The sequence below is a fragment of the Miniopterus natalensis genome, chromosome 1 (assembly GCF_054644295.1).
Source record: "Miniopterus natalensis isolate mMinNat1 chromosome 1, mMinNat1.hap1, whole genome shotgun sequence".
NCBI lineage: Eukaryota > Metazoa > Chordata > Mammalia > Chiroptera > Miniopteridae > Miniopterus > Miniopterus natalensis.
The window spans coordinates 178,443,549-178,468,832 of NC_142081.1; the positions used below are offsets into that span (position 1 = coordinate 178,443,549).

General features: G+C 43.7%; 1 protein-coding gene across 3 annotated transcripts in view; it reads right to left on the minus strand.

The window, feature by feature from the left end:
- The window catches only part of LIMCH1 (LIM and calponin homology domains 1), a 299,516-nt gene that overhangs the window by 129,618 nt on the left and 144,614 nt on the right, over nt 1-25,284 (minus strand). The window contains exon 1 of one of the 3 annotated variants that reach the window (XM_087827673.1): nt 19,271-19,351. The exons of the other annotated variants lie outside the window; for them this stretch is intronic. The gene's annotated coding sequence lies outside the window, so the exon portion shown is untranslated. Of the gene's footprint in view, nt 1-19,270; nt 19,352-25,284 lie in introns of those variants that run through there. 3 annotated transcript variants of the gene reach the window in all.

A 25,284-nucleotide genomic window follows, 5' to 3' on the forward strand; every position in this document is an offset into this window, starting at 1 on the left:
CTTTTAGGGCAGGATGACTGGACCCATGCTAATTTCATAATAGGTAAAAAATACTTCCTTTTTATTTAAGCATTTCACCAAAACTGTTATCTTACTGCCATATTTATTGTCATTTCCCCCTTCTGTTTCCTTTTTGTATAAAAACTTTGCTGATGGGCATTCTCTCTGACTCCTTTGAATGTAACTGGGGACAAAGTAAAACTGCTAAAATAACAACTCAGAAAGCCTGACTCACTCTCACTGCACCGAAAAGGAGAAAACTTTCCATAAATCCCAATCATTCAACCTGTGGCAAGATAAAAAAATATTTTAAAGGGAAGCAAAGAGTTTTTGGAAAGTTCTGACCAAAAAGTGAGGAAGTGTTTGATTAACTACCATGCAAAGTGCAGGGGAGGTTTCAGGGCCTCTCATTCGCAGGAAGCGAGACTGAGCAATTCTCCTGCGCCCCAGGCTCAGCCCTCTGCTCGTAGCCCCTGGAAAACACCACCCTGGCTGCTTGTTAGTGCTGCTCCGAGGCTCCCGACAGAAGCCAGAGCAAAGGAAAACCCCAAACCCACAAGCAGCAATGACACTGCCTATCAGAGATGAGACACACAGAAAATGTTTTCTAATCAAAATTATTTCCAGAGAGAAGGCTTTTTAGAGGCCTTTGGGGAAATTTCTGATGATTCTTAAAGACCTTCGCAAGCAAATGTGTATTGATGTGCATGCTCCTGTGACATCCTCCATTTCCTCACTGTGTAATTAGGAGGCAAAGAGAACAGAGTTGCTGGGTACTTCTCCCATCCGGCTATGCCTTTGGTCCCTCGTCGATCAAATTCCTGGTCGGAGTTCAGTTAGTCAATGTCAGTGCAATTTTTGGAGAATATCCATTTCTTGCCCTTTTGTCATGACACTTGTTCCCTATTTTAATGCCCAAGAATATGAATTTCAGATTAAGAGAGATTTAGAGAACTTTCCAGTCTAGTTTGCCGCACAGCATAAAGCACACACACTTCCCCTGGAAATCCACGAACGAGATCTGAAAGGCCCGCATTTCCTTACGGCCTTCTGGAAACCACACGCACACGCGCAGTGACTATACATCCTAATGAGCTCGTCCGCATTCTGCCCCTGACTTGCCAGGCTCAGGGAGCTTTACAATTCTTCATTGTCATTCACAAGCAAACCCTGACTCCCCAAGATTTACAAAGCAATCGGTGGCAAAGCTAATTGGGATCTAGATTTTTCTAACACCTACAGAGAAATCCATCCAGTTCTGAAAGCGAAAAATATAGCCGAGGAAGCAGGACCAAACTGAAGGGGGGCGCTTCTAAACCAGAGAGACAGGGAGGGAGAAGAGTTTACGAAGGATTTAAACATGTGTTAGGACTGTTCTTTTCCTTTCCCACTTACGTTGGCTGGATTGAGCAACACAGGGTCAGGGAAAGGCTGGCAACTTCTACAGATGCCGCTCGCCACGGTGGTCTTCTCGGGAACCTGAAACACCCTGGGGTGGAGAAGAGTCAGGACGGTTTTGAACTCAGACCCAGGAGAGACAGTAGAGAGGAGAGAAGAGAGTCCATGGGGGTGAAGCTCAGGGAAGGGCAACTAGATCTGAGAGAGCAGAGGAGCAAGGTGTTTGCTCTCGTCTCCATGCCTCAGGAGCCTGGGCTCGTGTCATCGACAGGGCTGTGGCCTGAGGAGCACAGAAGGTAAATTCCACGCAGGCCCCTGTGGTCCTGAACGCCTTGCACAGGAATCTGAAGTCTTTCAGTGGTGCGCTGAAGGGGCAGGAGAGTCCCCGGACGCCCACTGTGTGACAGAGCTTTGACAAAGGCCAGGAGGAACAGAGAGGAAGGGGCGGAGGAGAGAGGACTTGGGCAGCTTTATAGGGCTGTGGAGGGACTGGATGTGGGGGCGATGCTGGGAAGGCCTTCAAGCAGCAGTGGCCGAAAGACGGTGCTGCCCTGAAGGGCAGTAAGTTATCGAGGGAGACAAGCTAAGTGGTTGGAGGATCGGCTGTGAGAGCAGTTATATTTTCAACAGAGTGAAATCAAGGTGCTGTCAGGAGCACAGGCAATATGGAGACAAGCCCTGGAGAGAGGGTGTGACTGCCCACACGTACTCGGGGGTCCTCGGCTTGTGGACCTAGGGTCCTAGCATGCAGACAGTGGCTGAAATGAAGGAAGGAAACAGGGCTGTCCAGGGAAAGGAGGCAGAGAGAGGTGCAACAGGAACCAAGAATAGGCCTGAGGAAATGCCTGCCCTGGGGGGGGGTCACATATAAAGGAAAGAAGCAGAGCTAGGAGCTGTAGTGTACACGTCACGGGGAAAGGTCGAGCAGGGGCGGGTCAGTGGGATCAGTCGTGTGGAAGGTAGCTAGCTGGTGACCCCTAGTGACTCAGAGAGCAGGCAGACGTGGGGTGGAAGTCAGTGAAGCATCAAGGCCTTAGGACACGCCGGGAAATCGCTGATGTAAACGGAGAATGTTTTTGCAGCAAGATTGTCTCTGAAGAAGATAGAGAAGATGGAAGCTGGAGGACTCGGCCAGATTCAGGGAAAGGGGGTTCAGAGCAAGAAGGGGCCATCCTGGCCCGTGTTGCTCAGTGGTAGGGCATCAGCCCAGGCACCGAAGGGCTGTGGGTTCGATTCCCAGTCAAGGGCATGTACCTGGGTTGCAGGTTCGATCCCTGCCCCCGTCAAGGCTCATGCGGGAGGCCTCCCTCCCTCCCTCCCTCCCTCCCTCCCTCTTTAAAAAGTAATGGAAAAAAAATCCTTGGGTAAGGGTAAAAAGAAAAAGAGTAAGAAGGGGCTGAGTAGGTTTGTAGACTAGAGGTAAGGAGCTGGTGGTGACGTGAGGGATGGGAAATGTGGGCGGGATGGGCTACCATAGTGCAGCTTGGCTCAGGAAGATTCCGGAAGAAAGTGGGATCAAGATAGGTTTGGGGGAAGAAGAGGCACAGCCTCCAAGGAACATCTGAGAGAAGAAGGAAACTGCAGGTGTTTCTCTAAGATGACTTCAAGTTGGACTTACAATTTATTTTTGTTATGTTTTAGTGGCAATAATAGCAAGTATTTTATTTAAAAATCTACTATTCTTAGAGGACTGTATTCAAAAGATAATTTAAAAGTCCTGTTTTCCAGCACATGCTGTCATAACCTTCCCCCTGCCCTGCAAAATTAGCCTGCAAACTAGACAAAACATTTCTTCTTCACCTAGACAGACGATGCTTTTTTGGGTGGTACAGAAACACCACCCAAAAAAAATCTAAGGGTGTCTGACAAATTTAAATTTCTGATTTAGGAAGTCAAATATTTATCATAATTTTAGATGGTAAAGACATATTTGTTGAAAAGGGTGTTAAAATTCAAAAGGCCAGTAATTTTAAGAAAGAAAGGGCGCGGCTTGAGCTGAGATTACATGCAGGAAGCCGCCTCTTGGCAGCATGTATAACGTCACTTCAGTCCCTGGCGAGCTAGGACTCTGCCCACGCTGAAGGGATGGGCACACAGCCCCTGAATTCCACGGAGCGCAAGGTGTCAAGGACGGGAAGCGAAACACATCTGCCCTAAATGAAGCACAGTGGGCGCAATCAGAGCGCGGGGCAAGGGCACGGCCCGCGTGGAGGGGAGGGGGGGCCCCCAAGGATCCCTCAGGGATGCCTCTCCTCCAAGCAGGGTGGGCACCATGGGTGATGGCACTGGGCGGAGGGGGGAGTGGGAATGAAGAGGCTGAGTGGAAGAGGGAAGGCTGAGTTCGGCGTGCGGGGAGCCGGAGCGGGTCCGCGCTGTGCCATGTTCAGCTCTCCGGCATTCCTACCAGCTCCTGAGCTCCCCACTGGAGCCCCCACAGGGGCCTCACACCGACCCACTCGCCTTCACTAGAGTGTCGTTAAGTACCTCTTGGGGTTTCAATTTGCCACTCCACCTTCTCCCAGCGGGGCCTAGCTGAGCATCGCTTCCGAGCATGCAGTGCCTGCAGAGAATTCCACTAAATCAAGGCTTCCTCATTATTTGAAATTTCCAACGGTATTTTAGCACCTTGGTGACTAGCAGTGTACTGGTTCTGCCCAGCAGATCACAGCTTATTAAGGATTCCAACACCATTTTGCATGCACATACACACAGGGCAGCTGTAAATTTTATAAAAATATACACATTTTACTGTCTTTGCTTGATTTAAGGCTACTTATTGAAAGAAAGGCATCACTTTAAACTTCCTTGGATATCGTTTAAAAAGAGACCTGGGTTTTCCAATCGTCCCTCCCAGACTCTTGTAAATTCTAAACGAATGAGAGAGTGGAGCTGTATTTTTTTAATGTGTTAAAAGTAAACTAAATAGTCCATGGGATTCACATGTACACCCCTTTTTATAGGGCTTGGAACATAATTTTACATTTATCTTTGCTTTCATGACATTGGTGGTCATGATGACAACTCAACACCTAGTCCTTATAAATGTAGGCAACTCCTCCGTCATGTTGTTGCTACGGAAAAAATGAGAACCACTTTACAACAGCCCACGTGACAAGACAGTCTGCAGCCTTGGAGCTCAAGGAAGTTCTGTGTTTATTACGTGTCCAGACTGTCAAGCAATCACTAATCAGAGATCTATGCCAACAAGAGTCATTAATGAACGTTAACCAGAATTCCCCACAGGATGGCTGCCTGCCTTTATAGGAGATAGGTTATACAAAGAGCTCTATTAACCTAGCTGGTGATCAAAACAAATGCAGTACTTTGCCTTATTCAAGGGCGGTTTTCTGGAAAAAGTGGCTCCTAAGGCGAATTTTGCAGAATATGTGAGTGATGTAATTTTATCTCTTAGAAACTTGATCTCTTGGTTTCAAGGAAACTCCCGAAATTGCTTGACTCAAAGGGTAATTCCCCAGTCTGTTCCCACCAGGGTTATACACATGAGGGAAATCACATGGCAAAGGGGAAAAGCTCAGGTTTAGGAAGTTAAGAGTTCAAAGTCATATGGATTCTAATCCCCTCTCAGCTGATACTTAAAATACGGGACTCGACTTAATTTGTCTGAGTCTCAGTTTCCTTAACTATATAAATGGGGATTGATAATATAAGCTACCTCCTGGGTAGATTCCAAACAATATATATAAAGTACCTAATGCCTGGGCAGATCATGGGCACTGGAAAAGTGGTCGCTAACATTACTGGCTACTGAGAGCAGAGTTAACTATAAAAAAAGTGGAACCAGGGATTTTAATACTGGCTGTTATCTCTGCACCTTATGATTTTTTCCCCAATAATTACATGATTAACTTCTTACTTCTTTCACGTCTTTGTTCAAATATTACTTTGTCAAAGAGGCCTACACTGACCATTCACTCAATATATTTAACAGGACAACCTAATAGCGTTCCTCCCAACATTTTAGGGTCACCTAACATACTCTATAATCTTCTTATTTATTAGTTGTTGTTATTGTTATTATTATTGCTGTTGTTTTCTGTTTTCCCATTAGAACATAAACCCCTCGTGGGCAGGAGTTTTGTCTGTTTTGCCTACTGATGCATTTCCAGCACTTAGTGGATTCAGAATTTTTGTTAAATGAACAAAAGAAGAATGTTGCTTAGGTTTGTTTTGCATTTGAATGTTGGGTCAAAGAGGAGTAATGGTTCTGCATGGTACTCACTTATCAGGTTAGAGTCAGGCAAGCCTGAGGGCACTGCTGGCCGGGCACCCAGGACCCAAGGGGGGCATTTAACTGACTCTAGCACAGGCCCGCTGGGCCATGCGAGCAACAACAGAAAGCTTTCCTGAGATAGGCTTAAGTATTCACAACATGCACCCTCGCCTGGAATCCTTCACACATTACGCTCATCAAGCTGCACCAGGGAAAGATGTCTGAGCTTTCCATGGAAACAGTAGGAAACTCTTGCTAAATCAACATCGCCATCAGTGTGATGTCCATCAAGTCCACAGTGCTCAATAGAAACCTGCTTTTTTGAAATTTGTGAACAGTTTCCACATCCGCTAACTATTCATGCCTTGTTCAAGCAGATGTGTCAACATCTAACCAAAATATCAATCAAGTAGCAATGACTGGAATTTTAATCAACTACAGCAGTTCTCAAGTAGAATGGAGAGGCATCCCTAGCAAAAAAGATGTTACAAAGCTGATGATGCCTTTTAATTCTGACTGCTAAATCTTTAGCATCCACCCTTCCCTGTTGCAATTAAGTCACAGATTCCACAAGAGCAAGGACTATGTCAATACCTTGTTCCCTACACATTGCCAGGCACCTACCAGGCACACAATAAATATGTCTTGAATGAATGGATGAAGTCAGTTAATTCAATACATATTTTAAAGACCCTTTACGAAACCCAACTGACACAGTTCAAGGACTAGAGATTAAAGACAAAGATTATGATCAACAGGATGAATGAGACTTGGCAGCAATATATATGAAAAAAGATCTGAGGGAGTTTGTTTTTCTCAAGCCTGACATGAGTTCAGGGCCACTGTGCAATTAATTTGCTAAGTAAGCTAATTCCACCTGAGCCTGAAATTAACAATTAACAGATGCAATGTGTCCAGAGATTAAGAAATAATGGTTTCCTTGCATTTTGAGCTGGTCACACCACATCTGGAAAAGAGTTGTTCAGGTCTGGGTACACATTTTAAGAAAAATTCAGGAACTAAGTAGCCAAGGAACTAAGTCTTAGAGGTAACAGTGGAAGAAATCAGGTGGAGTGAGAACATGTCTGGGATAGTCAGCTAGAGCAAGAAAGGCAAGTAGGAAGCACTGAAGTAGGGTCACCTTGGCTGACAGACAGGTCACCCTCTTGACATTCAAAAGGACCCCGTCAACCTCAGCAGACACACCAAGCTGACGATCACAGATGCATGAGCAATGAAAACTTACTTTTCCCCCTAAGGTTCGGTGATGGTTTACTGCATAGTGTAATTGCAACAATAGATAACTAATACAGAGAAATTGTGGAAGGTTTACTGCATATAAGCAGCAGCAAAATAGTTCTGTTTCCTTCGAAGATGAAAATAGGAGAGTTTGCTTAAATTCTTAGTGGCTCTCAAGAAGAAAAATTTGGCTCTTAGGAAACTGGGTCTTTATAAGGATTGGAGCCATCCATTTAATGAATAGGCTTGACTGAATTTGAGCTTGGAAACCAGCAAAGCTGACCACCCCATCACAGTTTTACCAGGCCCAGGCTGCTGAATAGAGCCTGCCCTGGTTTATATTAGAGAGCTTGAGAACTCACTTGGGTCAGAGACCTTATCTGTCTTGTTTTTTTCATGTTTTCACATTCAGGTAATAGTACAGGATCTAGCATACAGTAGGCATTCAATAAATATTTGTTAAACCAAAAATGAATGGAAGATGGCAAGGCTGAACCCCAGTCCCTGAACCCAAGAGGGTAAATTGTTGAAACTGGGTCTAAAAGCCACATAAATCTAACCAAATATTTAGAAAATATTTAGAAAAGCTATTTTCCAAGCTCCTGAGAAAAAGAACGGAAGTAATAAAGAACAGGCTAAGTGTCTAGGGAAAGTAGAATAAAGTAAATAGAATATTTTGTGGTACTAAACTCTAAAATATTCATGGTTATAATTTTTAAAGATTAGTGAGAAGCAGCCTAGGAGCGAGGGTCAAGGAAAAGGCACTGACTCCAAGACAACAAGGGCTGGTACAAAAAGGCTTCAAGAGCAAGGCGATGGGATTTTTAAATATATTGGGTTTTGGGCTCATGAGTCCAGCCTTCTGGAACGTTCTTCCTCTTGGGTGGATCCTGACGCAGGCTTAGCAGATGCCATGTTTTAAAGATTAGTCCCCTTAGAGAGAACAGCTCTTTTATTTACACACTCTTCACACAGCTCACAAACACATAGAAAGGACTCTCTCCACTATAACAGGAGTCAGCAAACTTTTTCTTAAGGGGACCCAGGTTAAGGTTTTGCGGGCCATATGTTGCCAGAGATATTATATAAATGAATGAACATGGCAGTATTCCACTATAGCTTTACCTATAGAGGTTGAAATTAAAATTTCACTCAATTTCATGTATTATGAAATACTCTTGACCTTTTAATTTTTTTTTTAACCATTTAAAGGTGTATAAACCATTCTTAGCTTGCAGGCCATGCAAAAAGGCAATATGGTGGTTTTGGCTGACAGGCCATAGTTTGCTGACCCCGGCTGTTTATGAACGAGCACGTCTATTGCTCCATGAGAGCATTTTGATTTGATAAGAGCAACTTTTAATTTCATGATATGGCTGCATAAAGAAAAGCAGATCTTAAAAGGATTACTTTGTCCTAAGCAACTCCTTCAGGAAATTTCAAGGATCAAGCAGTTTTGCATAGCTTCCAACGAGCTTGGCAATTAAGGTAACGTTGTTATAAATATCCATGTTCATAAAAACTCAATTGAACTCATGAACTCTGCAGAAAGCGCTACAGGGATGAAAGACACATATTCCTGTATCTCCCCACGCCCCACACAGGCCATCTGTATTCTTATGAAACCATACAACTGACCTGACAATAACTTCAGAACTGTATTCATCTTCCTATCACGGAGGTAGAATGATAGAACACTCGGAGTTTTTGGAATCAGTGTATTAGCCTCCTACATGGAGACTTATAAAAGAAATTTCTTTTAAATGGAGACGTTAAAAATAGGCTTGTTCCCCAAAAGATATGAATATAACTATGTCCCATGGAAGCAAAAACCTTTATAATTAGTCATGTTTTTCTTTTTTCTGTGGCTGCCAGGAAACTCAGAGTCAAGCCTGTGCCCCAATTATGAAAATTAAATAAGACATTTATCCTTTGGTTATATTGATATTTTCCATGGTTAACGCTTTTGTCCCCTCTAATCCCCCCCCCCAATGATATGTTTATTTTCGTCAGGAACAGAAAAACCAAGTTGGCAATACATTCATATCAAGATAAGCCAAATGCTGCATTTCTTTCAAATGTCCTTTTTTTCCTTTCAAGACTGTCTTCCACTTCCCCATGTGTTTCTGTTCTTCATCTGGTTATTAGTTTTGTGTTGCCATGGCACTTAACATTTATACAAACAATAAAAAACAAAGTAACAATTTTTGCCCACTTCCTGTCAACTCTTAATTAGAATTTCAGGCCGAGTGGTGTGTGACTGATTCCAACCTGATGCACCCAGAGGTGGTGAGATGGGATGGCCCTGAGCCATTTACTCCAGGTCACTTAGAAAGCAGAAGACTCATTTTTTTTACTGCCTGGGAGAGTAAAATGAGATAAAGATATTAAATTATTTTTCCTTATTGGTTCAGTCGACAGGCATTAATTGAGCACCTAATGTATGTCAGACATACAATAAAAATGAACTAATTAGATTCTATATCAAATTTTTTTCTAATCTTTCTATAAACAGGAAATCGATTTTAAACAGCAGAGTCAAGAATAGAGGACAGAAGTAATCAGAGCTGCACTGAGGATGTTGGAGGTGAAGCCTACCATCATTTGCAGTTTGAATGCATGGTGAAGCTTTATTAATTCAGATAGCATTGTTCAGGATCTAAGACAAACCAGGCAGGAGCTAGATTAAAGTGAAATATCTTACTAACCCAAAAGAATCTGTTTGTAAATAGATGTGTTGATTACAAAGTGATTTGTACCTGAATCTTCAAGTAAATCTGGCTTCTAGATTACATGCTAAATTTTTTTTTTACATGCTTAAAAGCCTTTATCTTACATGCTTAAAAAAAATAAAACCAAAAAATAAAATATCCTTCTTTTAAAAATGTAGCACAACTTAGCTTTTCACTAATCACAAAGACGCCTATTAGAGTAACGCAAAATCTGCTCTGGCCACGGAATGTGGGCTGAAGAGCCAGGCTTGAGCTTAAACTCCAGCTGTCACACACCAGCTGGGTTACTTTGGCCAAATGTTTAATCTCCCTGTGCTCAGTTCCTTCATTTATAAAATTAGGGTACTATTATATCCTTCCTAGTGTTGTTATAAGAAGAAAAAGAGAAAAAATTAAGTGCTTGGGAATACTGAATAATAAAATGACTAAGAGAAAAGGGATGGCTTTAGACTCCTGGTTTCAAATTCCAGCTGGATCTATCATTAGCCTTGAGCACACACCTCTGTCTCTGTTTCCCCATCTATAAAAGGAGGGTACTAGTTGCTTCTACCTACTGGGTTGCTGTGGGGAGTAAATAACAGATGTAAAATGCTTGGCATACAATGAGCACTAATGTTAACTTGTTAGAATAATGTCTGACGTATTGTAGGGACTAAATAAGTGGTAGTTAATGTTAACGGTATGGGGCAAATGGGAAGAAATAGGGACCATAAACCTTCACAGGTAGAAAGGTCTTAGGACTTATTCTGCCTTATCTTTCATTTGACAGAGGGGAAAACTGAGGACCAAAGCAACAGGAAGTGTCCTGTCCAAAGTCCCTAAGCTCAGGGACAGAGCCGGAACTGCAACTCTTAGGAGTCCTAGTCCACCGTTCTTGGCCTGAAACCACGCTGCATTCTGAGCCTTCCTGCCTCAGGGTGATGAGATTGTAATGGAAACCAGTTTTTCATCTCTGTTTTCCAAAGGGAAACAACTGGTTGGGGACTTGGGGGGTAGAACAAAGTGAGAGCAGCCACTGGCAAAGAGACAAGACTGAATGCTCTTCCTTGATATGGGATATATCTGGAAGGCATCAGGATTTAATGTTTGGTGAAACCGGCCAAGGGTTTACAGATTAAAAAATATAACTACGAGAAATAAGAATGGCTTTGGGGAATTATAGACTGATCAGTTACACTTCTGAATAGGGCCAGGTGATGGAATCATTAATCATATAAATAAAACAACCTGGTTGTTTAAATAAGGGAACATTTGCTAAGAGACTCATTTAGTAAGGCCCTTAGCGGTAGAGGGCAAAGAAATTCTTTTGGATGAACTTTGCATTAACGTACATTTTCAAAATTGAATTGAGTGATGAGGTGATCACTGCTATAAATACTTTAAAGGAAGAGACTATTCAGAGCATTTAGCTCCACACGGATATCTTACAATGAGGAAGAGAAACAGAAAGAGCACGTGGCTTGCTCAGTGACTTGGTTAGTTCAGGGCCCCATGGATGGGGTTATGACTTAAAGCCGAAGCCTTAAACAGTAGATGCAGCCCGGCCGGTGTGGCTCAGTGACTGAGCATTGACCTAGGCTCCAGGAGATCGCGGTTCGATGCCCGGTCAGGGCACAAGCCTGGGTTGTGGGCTTGATCCCCAGTCGGGGGCATGCAGAAGCAGTCGATCAATGACTCTCATCATTGATGTTTCTATCTCTCTCTCTCCCTCTCCTTTCCTCTCTCTGAAATCAATAAAAACATACTTAAAAAAAAGAAGAGTAAAAGTAAACACAAGTATAATGAATCAACATCATTGAATCAACGTCATTGCAGGAGTCTCCACCATTTGCTGAGAGCTTATAAGATGCCAGATAACACACTAAATTGACCCATGTATCTCTATTCCTCACAAATCAATGAGTCAGGCGCTATTATTATGCCATTTTACAGATGAGGAAATAGAGGTTTCAGGAAGGATGTGACACTGCCACCTGCATCAGCACCATTACCACTACTACCTTTTTCTGAGCACGTACCACGAACCAGGTATACATGCTAGTTGCTTTACCTGCATTAGCTTCGGTAATCCTTATAACAACAATCTTATAAGGTCAGTAGGATAGTTAACTCTCATTCTACAGATGAGAAAGCTAAAGCATAAGGTTAATTAACTGGCCCAAAGTCACCTAGCTGGGAAGTGGCTAAGCAGGAGATGAACCTGGGCCTCTGTCCTTAATATCCCCGAGAATAAGAGGAAGGAGAAAGTGCAAAGAAAAATGCCATTTGCTAATCTTTTGACACTTCCAGTAGTAAAGACCCAAGCTGACAGTGAGATATAAATATAGGGGAGATCTTAAGGAATTCCTAAGATGGGTGGAGAGGAAACCCGTGGTATTTCTGTAGCTAACAGAAAAGGGAGTTGAGCTAGAGGAAGAATGGGGCTGACCCAGGAGAGCAATTTTTGTTCCAACTGTACTAAAGCTCACTACTATTTTAGTGCCGTAATCTGTCACAGGAAAAGCGATACCTTCATGGCCTGGAATGCCAGGGTAGTGGAACAGTAAATCAGGCAAGAAGACAGTGAAAGACTTGGGAGTTTAAAAACACACACACTGAATTAGGAGGGTTAAGAAGACTAAGAATGAAGAAAGCTGGGAAATAAAAACAATCAACACACTGATTTCATTTCATGGACAGACAAGTGTAATAGAACAACATAAACAATATCTCCCAGGGTTTTGTTTTTTAACTTAAAAAAAACCCAGGGCTGGGCGAGGGCTTCTTTCTACTCTACAGAGAAGGCAGTCTTCCATGCACTGATAACAATATGTCACCAAATGTCTGCTCAGAAGTCTGCTGACAAAGTCTGGGAAATCATGGTGAATGAATAAATAGGGAGCCAGGAAAAAATCATTTATTTTTTGTAAAGCACTCAGTTCATGGTGAATACTTCATGTTGGCAAATTTTACCAACACAGCAGTTGAGCCATCTAAACTATGGCCAGAAATACTAAAATACCAAATAAATATGAAATGAAATGGATATTCTTGACTGAATGTATTATTTTGTCTTCCAACTGCTTAAGTACATAACCTCTGTGCTTACTTAACTTTTTGTCAAGTCAAACCTGTGACTCACTAAATGACTATTTTCTGATCAACCATAAGAGACTATCATCATCTCATAAAACACGGTGTAGCCCAACGCCCTACAACTCACGGCGCAACAGTTTCTTTTCAGGAATATACACGAGTAAAGGAGCCTTTGAATTAGTCTCGGGATGGAAAGTCTAAGCCATTAGTCAAGGTCAATGTTAAGCATAGACCAGATGACATGGGAGCTGCCCAATCACTCCTGCTCGGACTTTCTTAGCAAAGCTCTTTGTCTTCCATTCCTGCTGATGATTGCCCCTCACTTTCCATAGTAATTCTCCCCTCACACTGACAAACAGAAAAGAAACCACTCGAATTCTTGCTTACATAATATGTTTGTCTTATTTCTTGTGTGGGGGAGATCCAGAACTCAAAGAGCCTTGATGCTTTTTATCAATTTCACTAAACATCAAGGGCAGGAAATAAAAATATTTTTCTCTTCCGACTCAAATACAATACCCCTTTGTGAAGTTGCTAAGAAGCTAGAAATAGCAAATCTGGGAAAAATTTCAGGTGAGAGATATGCATCAAAATATTCCATTTTGCTAAAAATATCTCTAAGTTGGTCTTAGCATTCCAACTCGCATCACACTGCAATTCAGGATGGTGAACACAATCTGTGTCGGCTTATATTGGCAGAAACTCTGAGGGTATACGGAGGGGTGAAATAACCTGTCCTGTGGTAATAATAAAAGTCCCTGTAGGCATTTGCTAGTTCAGAGCAGTTGTTTTCAAGATGCAAACAAGAAACCAATTCAAATCACTGCATAGTTGCTACCTGGGAACTAGAGTTTGGTCAAGGACCCACGAGGCAACTTAGGCAAGTTGGAGAGTCCCACAAAGCTAACTAAACCCATAACAGCAAAGCTGGCATAGTCGTACCCAGCTGGCCCAGCACACGTAAACAAGGTCCCCTAGACAGCATAACCATCCTAATGGCAGTAGGACTGACCTAGTGTCCAGAGATGAAGCTGGTGGTCATAGGGGATGTGTGTGGTCCAGGGTAGGCTCCAATGTTCCAGGCCAAAAGCAGTGGAGATACATGAGAAAAGACAAAAAGAAAAGAAAGGCTCGGCCTTGGGGAACAGGGTGAATGCAATGGAATAACTAGGTAAGCACTTGGCAACCAGCAGCGCCTCCTCTCTCCTCTGTGGGCTTCCCCCTGCCACCCCAGTCTCTCGGTCCCAACTGCTCCCCTCAACAGGAGCAGCTAAGTTTTATTCAAGTCCTGCCAAGGAAAACTTTGCAAGGTTAAGAACACAAAAGGCTTCAGATATCTTGCTACTGAGGTTCCTTTTTGTAAGTTTCAGTATACACGCACACACAGAGAAGAAAATTCAACTTTTAGTCAAAGGGTTCAAGAATGTTGACAGTCTTTGAAGGAGTCACTATGTTCCTAAACTCTTTCAACAGCTCTATTTGTTCTCAGAAGGGTCACAGATTTATTTAATAGCAGTTTATCTTTCAGCTGGCCCATTCCAAGCCCAAACATAACACAGAAAGCATCCAGCATAATCATGGGTTTGAGTTGAGGAGGCTGGTGGGGCACCGGTGGGGAGTCAAAGATACAAGACCAAGAGTTCGCAGTGTTATTTGCTGTAGGAAAACATGTCCATGGGTGAAAAGGTTGCATTTCAGATAAAAATATAGAAGTAAACATCTGGAGAGGGGGTATTTCCACAGCAGTCCTGTTGGGGTGGCCCCTGACTCTGTCACCCATGCAAAAAAAAAGATTTAACTAGGGTCTGTGAAACCATGAGGCGAGTGATCATTCACTTACGACACAGCAACATCTTTCCAGCAAGTGATAAAAGCCTATCACAAAATACATACCACATGCTTTCAATAAACATTATGACACAGAAATGCCTTTGTTTTCTTATCAGAAAACCAGCCGAGATGACAGGACCCCAGAGTGGAGCACTGCTCTGGGGCACAGGGGCCTGCCAGGAACTGATTCCTGGACAGAAAATTAAAATTGTGACAATATTCCTTCATATGCTGCCCAATTAACTGTGCTCACGATGCACACAGAATGACCACAAGGATGCATTTCAGTCTGTGGATAGTATGCTAGCCTTGATGCCTGTGCTCAAAAAAAAAAAAAGAAAGCTTCAATTTGGGACAGAATGGACCAGAAGTATAATTTTCATATATAGTAAAACTGGCCTGCTGTCTTAAGTAAATTTCATGAAAAATCCAACTTTCTTAAATACAAGTTCTTTTAAGGACAAAACACTGTTTATGCAGTAACTCAAAGACGTCCCAAATACCACACTTAAACCTATCCCATATATTTTGTTTTTATATTTAAACCTATAAACATAGGTTAACATATTTCTATTAAAATACATAAAATATATATTTATAGTAAAAACTTTAGCCGAGTTAGACATTCTGTGCCTTGAAGAACAACAGTTAGTTGCCTTAGGGACAATGCTGGATCCACCAATAAAACCAACAGCTGCAGTTCTTAGACATAGTTCCAGGTGTTATTTTCTCCCTCAAAAATCACAAATTTTACCTTTTATCGAACCAACATGTTATTTATCAAAAAATATGTTGATGGTACCAAAAATAGGCCAGTTCATTACTTCTTGAAAACCAACTGATTCCCTGACCATTATATTTGGTAATCAGTTTTGCCAGCATGAAAAAGCAATAATTGAAAAAGCATTTAAAAAAAGATTGATTCTTTAGCAATAATGTGAGGAATAAATATTGTATAACCTTTTAATGCTTATTTTTAATAAGTTGGAGTTCATTCATATAAGCACACTGTAGTAAGTTTTTCTTTCTCACTGTTAATACCTGGACTGATTAAGACAGTCCTCTGACTTAAGACAACATCTAGGGCAGGTTTGCTCATAGTACAATAGAACGCAAGGTACTGCAATGGGATGGATTTCCAGATACAACTGCGACAATCGACATGCGATACAAATATTTGTTTTATGGAAATGGAGGAAGAGACACACAGGGAAAATAAGCCAACTTTATACATACACTTTTCCAAGAATTTCCTATGCTTGTCCATAGTCCTAAAAGCAAAATGCAGCAGCAGCAGCCCAGATAAAAATCAATACACTCAGAACATCTAAGGCTGGTTAGTTATTCTGGGAGTGGAAAAAAATTGAAACAGAAATGAGGAAGATGAAATGAGAGTCTATCATAAGACTCCAGCAGATTCAGAGCTCGGGTGAAAATCTCAGGATGCGTAAGTAATAAGAGGAGAGGAAACCTGATGCAGTCAGAAGACCACTTGGGCAGAGAGTGGCCAAGCAGAAGCCAGCAGACTCAGACCAACTCCAGGCCGCTGCTCGGACCACAATATGGCTGAGGTCAGGTTTTCAGATGTCAGTCCTGGGGTCGGCTCTAGGCAGGGCAAGGAAACCTCAGTGACTTTTCAAGTTGTATCCTTTATGGTATTTGCAGGGGCCTGGCCAACAACAGCCATGGGGCTGTTTACCAACGTCATTCTCCACCACCACCCACAGAAACGCTTGTGCAAATCACTGCCAAAGCTTACACGGGAATTAAACAGAAGGAACTGAGCGCAGCCATGTAAAACATGCCCCAGTCATTTCGTAAGCTCCGTTTCTTCACAGATGGCTGCTGTGGAAGAAATGACTGCTTACAGAAAACAGAGCCCCCAGGAACCAACCCAACCACTGGGATGAAGAGTAGAATAAAAATTATTAATTACTCCATTCTGAAATTCACACTGGGGACTTACAAGGCCTGGGCTAGAAGACACTGAAGGACAGAACTGCGCCTCAAAAACAGATCTGGCAAAGGTGAGGGAATGGTGGAAAGGGCAGGTACAGGTCACTCTCCAAAGACAAAAAGGATTCGCCGAATTAAAACATCAGCAGGTTCTACAAACCAGCAAAACTGATGAAGATCAGAAGCTCACATACATCCGTGTAGCTCCAAGGCATGTGAGCTGTGGGCTCTGAAAAGGACCCAACAGAAGTCCACCTGCCACAGCAGTACCCAGAGCTGAAAACAGGACATCAGAAAAAATCCAGCCTTCTTCAATCTACAGTCTCCAAGCTGGGCTTTGGGGGCTCTTGGGTCTAATAGCTCTTACATCATATTCTTATAACAACTGCTTTGGTTCTCTCATTCCATTAGTACTGACCCTGCTCCTTTATGTTTCAGAGATGATTATATACATTCCTGTTTTAGATTCCCCCCCAGTTTCACGGGTGAACCCAATGCCCATGTCTACATACCTTTCACTGCCTTTGTATTGCTGGAGAGTTTGTACGCCACTCTAGGCACACACGACTCCCTCCCTACTTCCTCACCCCTCATTCACAGCTGGGAGCTGAGTTTGAAAGCACCATCCTTTTAGATCTACTCAACATACCTTTTTAATAGAGAAAAAGGAACCCAGCAGCTGGGTTCACTGAGCCAGACAATTCACAGTGCTCAACAGTCTAGACTGCGGTGTCCATTAAGGCTATGACCATGACTGTTTGTTTCAACATAGATACCCAATGTTTAGTTTAGTGCCGGGCATGGAGGAGGGCCTCAACGGCTATTTGTTGAGAGACTGGAAGTAATCTTTCCCCCCTAAATGCCATCTTATTCTTTTATTCTCAAATTATTCTCTCCACTGAACAAAGGGAGGTTTGTAAATTACTGGAATCATTAAGCCTGAAAGACAGGGTCAAAAATCTCAAAAGTTCCCAAATTCATTCCAATAACCAACCCCTCCCCCCCTTTTCATCTCCTGAACCACATTACAAGAAAAATTCCAGGCTCTTTACCTGTATTATCTAACTTACTCTCCATGAAAACCACGTGAGGTAGTTACTGTACTAGTCCCATTTTACAGATGAGGAGACGGAAGCCTCAAATGATAGAGTAACTTCCCAAAGAACACAGAGGACTTGAACTGAGGCCATGTGAACCCACAATGCCAGCTCCTAACCCCCACAGGACACTTCCTCCCGAAGGGTAGCTGTTCAGATTCACTGGGGGCTACGAGGAGTGGTACCCTAGCCACTCATTCAACGAAGTATTGATTCAGTGCTTATTACACATGAGATGTCGCGAACACTGTTCCTAAATATTTACCATTCCCTTTGCTTTCCTAGTGGGCACTGCCGTATCTACCAAACAGTAAGCATGCCGAATCTGTCAGGCAGGGAAAGTCAGTAAAACAGGCTCTCTTCCTTATGTTATCCCTTCAGTTTCCTTGTAGGAGGCAGTCGCCACGCCTCTCAGCAGTCCACGGACTCCAGCAAGGGGCGGCCTGAACTGGCACCGACAGAGCCCCCAGTGGGACCAGGGAATGGATGCACTGGTGTCTGCAAGTCCCTCTCTGCTCTAGGAGATGGAGGAGGTGCCCTGTTTAAAGGCCAGCCACACAGACTGGTATGTTCCTGCCCCTTCCTCTGGCCCTGGGGAAGGTCTTCTAGGCTACAGGAGTTACGGCCACCCAGTCGCCCTCTACACCTTACACAAAAGGCGGGAGGGCAGAGTGGCACGTGCCCCCAGGCAGAAGCCCCCAGTGAGAGGCAGGCTGCTGAAGGGTGCAGCCTCCTTTGACTTGACCTTCACTTTGTGCAGCTGCCACCGGTGGGTGCAGAACAATCCCCTTCCCCGGGGGCCGCAGAATCAGCCACGCCGGGGACAACCTGAAGGGAGGTTTCACGCTCCCGGGCCACTGGGTTTATGCAGCACCGTGAAGGAAATAGCAATCGTTCAGTGGGAATGAGGCTGGCGAGCTGGCTGCATAAAGGTGATAAAAATAGATTTTCCAGCTCTAGGAAGATGAATCACTTTGCCATGGGGATTCGCTAGGCTGCGTTTCAACTTGGTTTGCAACCCAGCCTCGTAAATTTGACGGGAGGAAAATTTCCTTCCCCTAGATAACCACCGCCGTGAAGCCCTTAGCATGTGGACAGGTCTGACGGGCGTCTCCTGCAGAATGGCCCAGAAGTAACCTCCATCCCCTCCGGGCCTGCGGCAAACGCTGACTCTCAAGGACAAGGCCAAGCAGGCTTCGCTGGGAGGCGCAGCCCTTGAACCCAGACCCCCGCCTCCTCGCTCCCTCCCCAATTTCCTCCTCCATCCCTTCCCTCCTCACTTTAAGAAATAGAGATTTTTAAATTTTTTTTTAAGGGAGCAGAGGCGGTGGAAACAGAAGCAGACGAGGGGCTCAGGGGAACCGGTGCCCGGGACGTGTGCAGTCAGGTCCCCCCATGACGCCGTGAACTGCTGGGGAGCGGAGGGCTGCGGGAATAATTCTCAGAATTCTTGAAAATCCTTTCTTTTGACTGATGTGTCTATGTGTCTTCCATGCCCCCCCCCCCAACAATGCTTTCCTTAGGGAATAAAGAAGAGACTAATAGAAGCAGCAGGTGGCAGGTGAAGCCGCAGGAAAGTAACGTGGCGCTTCTTTGAGCCATGCCGTGAGCGTATACATTTTTGTAAACCAAGTGTTAAAAATCTAAGTAGCTTCCTTCCTTGCCTCATGGACACCTATGAACGTGGACCTGCTCATGATGGATTTACTCACCGCCGCGCGTCCGCACCGTCTGCGCTCCACTCCCGGTCCCGCACCGGCAGGTGGGCGGGGCACCTCCCGGGCTGCGGCGCGGGCTCAGCGAGGGACAGTCCCTCACGTTCCCGTTCCTGTCGGAGCAGAAGCAGCCCCGGCCCGGCCCAGCCCGCCCGGCCCAGCCCACCCGGCCCAGCCCAGCCCGGCCCTGCCCAGCCCAGCCCCGCGGCGCTGCTGGCCCCGCTCCCCAGCCGGCGGCTGCCCGGAGGCCGCTGCGGGGAAGGAAAGGCGCTGGGGCGCGGCGCGGCTGCCACACCTATGGGGCGGGGGCGGGGAATCCTGGAGGGAGGGCGACAGGCCTCCCCGAGGGCGAGCGCAGTTCCCGTTCCCGGGACAGCTGCGGGCGCACGGTGGGCACCGCCCTGCACGGTCAGTGGGGCCTGAGAGGGGAGCGCAAGTCCCGACGCGCCGCAGGGCAGCGAAACGACCCCGAGCAAGTTACTGCCTTCGGAGGCTCCGTTTCCTCATTAGGAAAACAACGGTGTCTCACAAATGGATCTCCAAATAGTTTCTGGTTCTGAAATTCTAAAACCACCCTAATAATCATGAACAAATAAACAAGAATATCCGCAACTGGTTAAAAACCTACGAGGTAGTATCCACCACATTAGGCATTTTACATACATTATCTCATTTAATCCACGATACTCAGATGAGGTTTATCGACCGTTTTTTATGGACGAGGAAACTGGTGAGCTCCCTCTATGAATCCTCATGAAAACAGAAGATCATCGTACCCCTTCGGTGTTCTGAATTTAAGTGGAGACAGTTAGTCTTTGTGCCTGAAATTGAGATGACATCTGAGAATGGAAGCTCTGCGCCGGTGGGTGATTAATGTGTTTACAATCCTCTGCCGGTATAATTCTGAGGTACTAGTATTTATGGTTATGACCGTTCATGCTACTGCAAAACCCATTTCCCACCTGTTGTTTTTTATTAAACCTCCCTAAAGGACACGAAATATTTCTTTGTGCAGATTCTAAAAACAGGGATCCTGAAATATGTGCGCAGAAACCTGGTGGCTGGATTTACCATTTGGAATTTTCAAATGCTATAAAACATAGTGTTTACAACCAATTCATCATTTATAAAAGTTTATTAGACTGATATGCCAACAGACTCACTGGTATCCTGCCATTTATTGATACCAATACATCAACTGGTAGGCTGACATTTAATATTTATTAATAACTTCTGTTTCTTCACCTATTTTATAGTTTCCTGGCATGATAGCTCTATTTTGTCTTTATCTTTAATCATTCTATTTTTTAAGTACAATTTTTATTTTAGAATAGTTTTTAGATTTAGAGGAAATTGCAAAGATAGTATAGGGAGTTCTAGTATAACTTGCACCCTGCATTTTACATTACCATGGTACATTTATCACAACTGATGAACAAATACTGGCATACTACTATTAACCAAACTCCACGTTTTATTGGGATTTCATCAGTTTTTCCCTAATGTGCTTTTTGTGTTCCGAAACCCCATCCAAGATATGGTGTTATACAGACTTCCCTTGTTTCTCAGACTTTCCTCGTTTTTTTATGACCTTGACAGTTCTGAAGAGCACTGGTCAGGTACTTTGTACCACATAACTTGGGTTTTCCTGATATTTTCCTCATGGTTGGACTAGCATGATGGGTTTTGGGGAGGAAGACCACTGAGGTGAAGTACTAGTCTCATAACACTATATCAATCTTTTTTTTTTTTTTAACAAGGAAATTATTTAAATCAAATCAAAACTTTAAACTGAAGAAAATTAAATTTTATAAAAGATAAAGTAAATACCAGACAAGTTACTCAGAAACACAGAATTTTATATTATGGAGAGAAGGACAGAGAGGAAAGCTCACTTTTGTATCCCCTGAGATGAGGGGAGCCCCAAGATCCGAGCAGGAAGGCAGCTAATTATGAGAGGTGCTTGGCGAGTCTTTTGAAATGCGTGCCAAGACAAATTTCCTAGAGAAACCAGCTCCGATTATGGCACGTTTTAAGAGAGGTGCTGGTCCCTCCCAGCATGGTCTTACTCTTTCACAAAATGCTTTCCGGCATTTGGTGAAATTTTTTCCTGTTGCCAAACAACAGACTTCTTACAACTCTGGGGTTGGAGTACACACTAAAAATTAATTTCCCAGAAATTTCTTCTTTAGGTAAGCTATGACTGTGAAAAAGAAAGACGTAAGACTTAGGCTGAAATATGTATTTCCTGCTATTATATATTTTTCTCTTCCCAGTTCCTAATTGAAGGCCTGTTCCTGAGGGGAAAAAACTGAGGAACTGATGTAATGTCACAAACTGCTGAATGCTGTTCAGTGAAAGATAAGGGGGAACAAGTCATTTCTTTCTTCAAAGAATGTCTCCCCCACCCTCCACGGGACAGGAAGGGAAAAAGCTAGAAAAAAAATTTACAGCACTGCTATATATAACCTCCCACCTCTGCAGAGACACACAATAATTATGGAAACAAGCTTGGAAAAATAATTTGTGGTCCATGAAGAGGATATTAGACCTCAGCTAGCAGGTCTAGGCATTCATAACACATGTGAATAGGAGTTTAAGTGCTTGGCTGGCTTACCCACTGAATTGTGTGCCTCCCCCCGCCCCCACTCCCCACAACTAATATGTTGAAGTCAGAACCCCCAGTAACTCAGAATTGGAGATAGGATATTTAAAGGGGTAATTATGTTAAATGGGGTCATTAGAGTGGGCCCTAATCCAACTGATCAGTATCCTTATAAGAAGAGACTACGACGACACAGGCACACACACAGAGGGCAGGCCACGTGCAGACAGAGAGAAAACGGCCATCTGCAAGCCAAGGAAAGCTGCCTCAGAAGAAACCAAACTTGCCCGCACCTTGATCTCAGACTTCCAGCCTCCAGAACTGCAAGAAAATCCCCTTCCATTCCGGTTACCCACCACCACCATGTCTCTGCCAATGTAGATGAAATACTCCAAAGATAAAGACTATAATTTGGGGTGGGGGAGCTTCAAAGCTTGTGGTTATAGAAAAAGAAATAATTTGTCATCATATATACACTTAAGCATGAGGATTTAACTTCAAAATAATCCATTCATTAATTTACTCCCATTTTTTGTAACATTTTCTTAGGTTCCAAACCAACATTTCAATTGTCTGCCAGACATCTGTACATGAATATCTCTTAAATATGTCCAAAAGAGAATTCATCTTTTCTCGGAACCCATTTCCCATCCCCTGCTCCCATGATTCCTATTAATGATATCACTATCCTTTAAGTTGCTCAAGTCCAAAATGTAGATGTCATCTTCCTAACAGTACTTATCCTATTTCATTATTCTACAATGCACTGTGGTTTTTTTACCTCTGAAATAAAAATTCATCTTTACATTGCTGGTGTCATGACCTAATTGGCAACATTGTTTCATTAGTTATACTTTAAAAATGCTGTCTTATAATTGATGGCATATTATATTCAGTGAAAAAAGAGAAACATAAATCCTGTCTCTTCATCTCTATTTCCACTGCTTATACCAAGGTTTAAGTGTTCATCATCTCTTATTTGGACTACTTGTCTGCTAATTGACTTTTGCTGGTCCCTTCCCACAATCTGCTTTCCATATGGCCACCAGAGTTATCTGGGACACAAGATGCCTTTGTTTTCAGTGGCTCTTACTGCATACAAAATGAGTCCAAACACCCCCAGATGGCATTTCTGGTCTCAACTTACTATTCCTGCTCCACTTTCCATAGCATTGATTTCTCCCAGGGACCCTGGGGCTCCAGTTGCCACCATATGCAAATAATAGGCACTCCTAGACAAGACCCAGGTTCTGGTGGCTCAGAGCCTTTCTCATCATATCCCTTGAAGCTAGAATCTCAAATAGAAATTTCTTCTTTGCGTATTATATTTCATTAACATTTCACAGTCTACCATTACTAAACCTTGTTTGTATATTGTGTCCCAGGCAGGAACTGTGTCTTGAGTCATAAGTAGATTTTCACTTGGAAACCAAGAGAGAACATATACCATCTCATTTTAGTGCATATGTGCAGAAGACAACTGGGAAACAAGACCTTAGTGTCATGCAAGAGAGGTGGTCCAAAGAAAATTGTGCTATCTTTAAAGTCCTATAACTATAAGGAACTTATTTTCAGAAAAATAAGAAATCTACACCCTGATTTCTCAATAGATTAACATAACCATTTCATTCACTGTGGTAGGCGGCTTCTGAATAGCTTTCAGTGATTCCTTCCTCCTGTTCAGGTCTTTGTGGGATCTCTACCCGTTAAGTGTGGGCTGGACCTAGTGACTTGCTTCTAATTAATAGAACATGGCAGAGGTGATGAAATGTCACTTCTGAGATCAGCTTATAAAGGACTGTGACTTCCACCTTCTTTGTTCTCACGCACTCCGATGAAGCAAGCTGCCACACTGGGAGCTGTTCTACGTGAACAGGCCCACGTGGCAAAGACCTGAGGGTAGCTTTGGTCAGCATCCTACAAGGAACTGAATCCTGCCAATATTTACATGAGTGAACTAAAAATCAGATCCTTCCCAAATCAAGTCGTGAAGTGATGCTGGCTGATACCTTGATTGCAGCCTTGTGAGAGACCCTGAATCAGGGACACAACTAAGTCATGTCCAGATTTTCAACCCATGGAAACTATGAGATAATAAATGCTCGTTTAAGCCACTAAGTTTTGGGGTAATTTGTTACACAGCAGTCAATAACTGATACACTCACTAAATAAGAAAATCAGAAGGCAGATGATAAACACAGGATGTGTGGGAAGGACAAAAAACTCTTACCGAGTCTTCCCGAGCACTCAGAATGGTGTCCCAGGCCAACAGCACTGGTCTGGCGTGAGCCCCTCAGGGAGCAACCTGACGGCCGCCCGCTACAGTGGCCATCGGATCCCCCTTCTCCCTGCCCGACTCACTGCGGAGAGGGGCCCTCACCCACCGACACACTCTTACCTGTGTGTTCATTGTCTGGCCAAGTCATAATGACCGGAACAGTTTAGGACCTAAATGAACTGCAGTCCCAGTTCCTGAGAGTGACACATGTAGTGAGAGGTAAACCTAGAGCGTAGCCTCAGCTCAGGGAGAGCAGGAAATGCATTCCTGAGGTGTTTGGACTGTTTCCCATATGCACTGGGCAGCCCTATAGAGTTAGCTGAGGAGACAACGGACATGAGACCGTCTGTACTTCGCCTGCTCTGCCTCCCTCCTGGCCTAAAACGGCAACTTTAACCAGAAGAGAAACGGAAGCAGAGAACAGAACCTTGGACCAGCTTTTTCTGAGAGAACCTACCAGACAAAGCGTTGAAGGGAAGGTAAATGCTCTAGAAATTTTAAAGGAAGTTGCAGAACATAAACCTAAAACATAAGACATTGGTAACGATGGGCGCAGACACACGAGAGCTCATCTCCAGTTGGGATCTGCATGAAGCCACTTCTCAGCAGGGACGCCCCAAACACCTGGGATTCAAATGTACTGTGCTGTCACCATCCTAAAATGATAAAGTTTGTGTAAAGGCTGCACTCCTGCTACTCCATTTTCAACAGCTTCCTAAGTTTACCTTTTATCCAAACAATATATTTTATCTTTTCATAATGTGGAAATCTCTGCCTTTTCATCCCTTCCCCTCCTCCGACCTGCCTCAGACAGGGAGACATCAGCTGTGCTGGGACTGGTTTCATAAAACAAAGCAGATGCCTTTTGAAAGCCTCCTCGAGTCCGCAGAGTTTATAACAACTTACATTTTTATCCATTTCAGGAAGCTCATCTCCACAAATATTTGAAATCTCATCTTTTGATTAAAGAAAAATATACCCTTTTTCTAAAGAAGAAGTTTTTGAGTGGGATAGAATAACTAAATAGTAGGATAATTCTACCAGATACATTCCTGCTCTGTCCCGCTGAACCTCAGCTAGAGTCAAATTTCCAGCATTCACCAGGCGAGGAAAGGCCTCCGTAGAGCT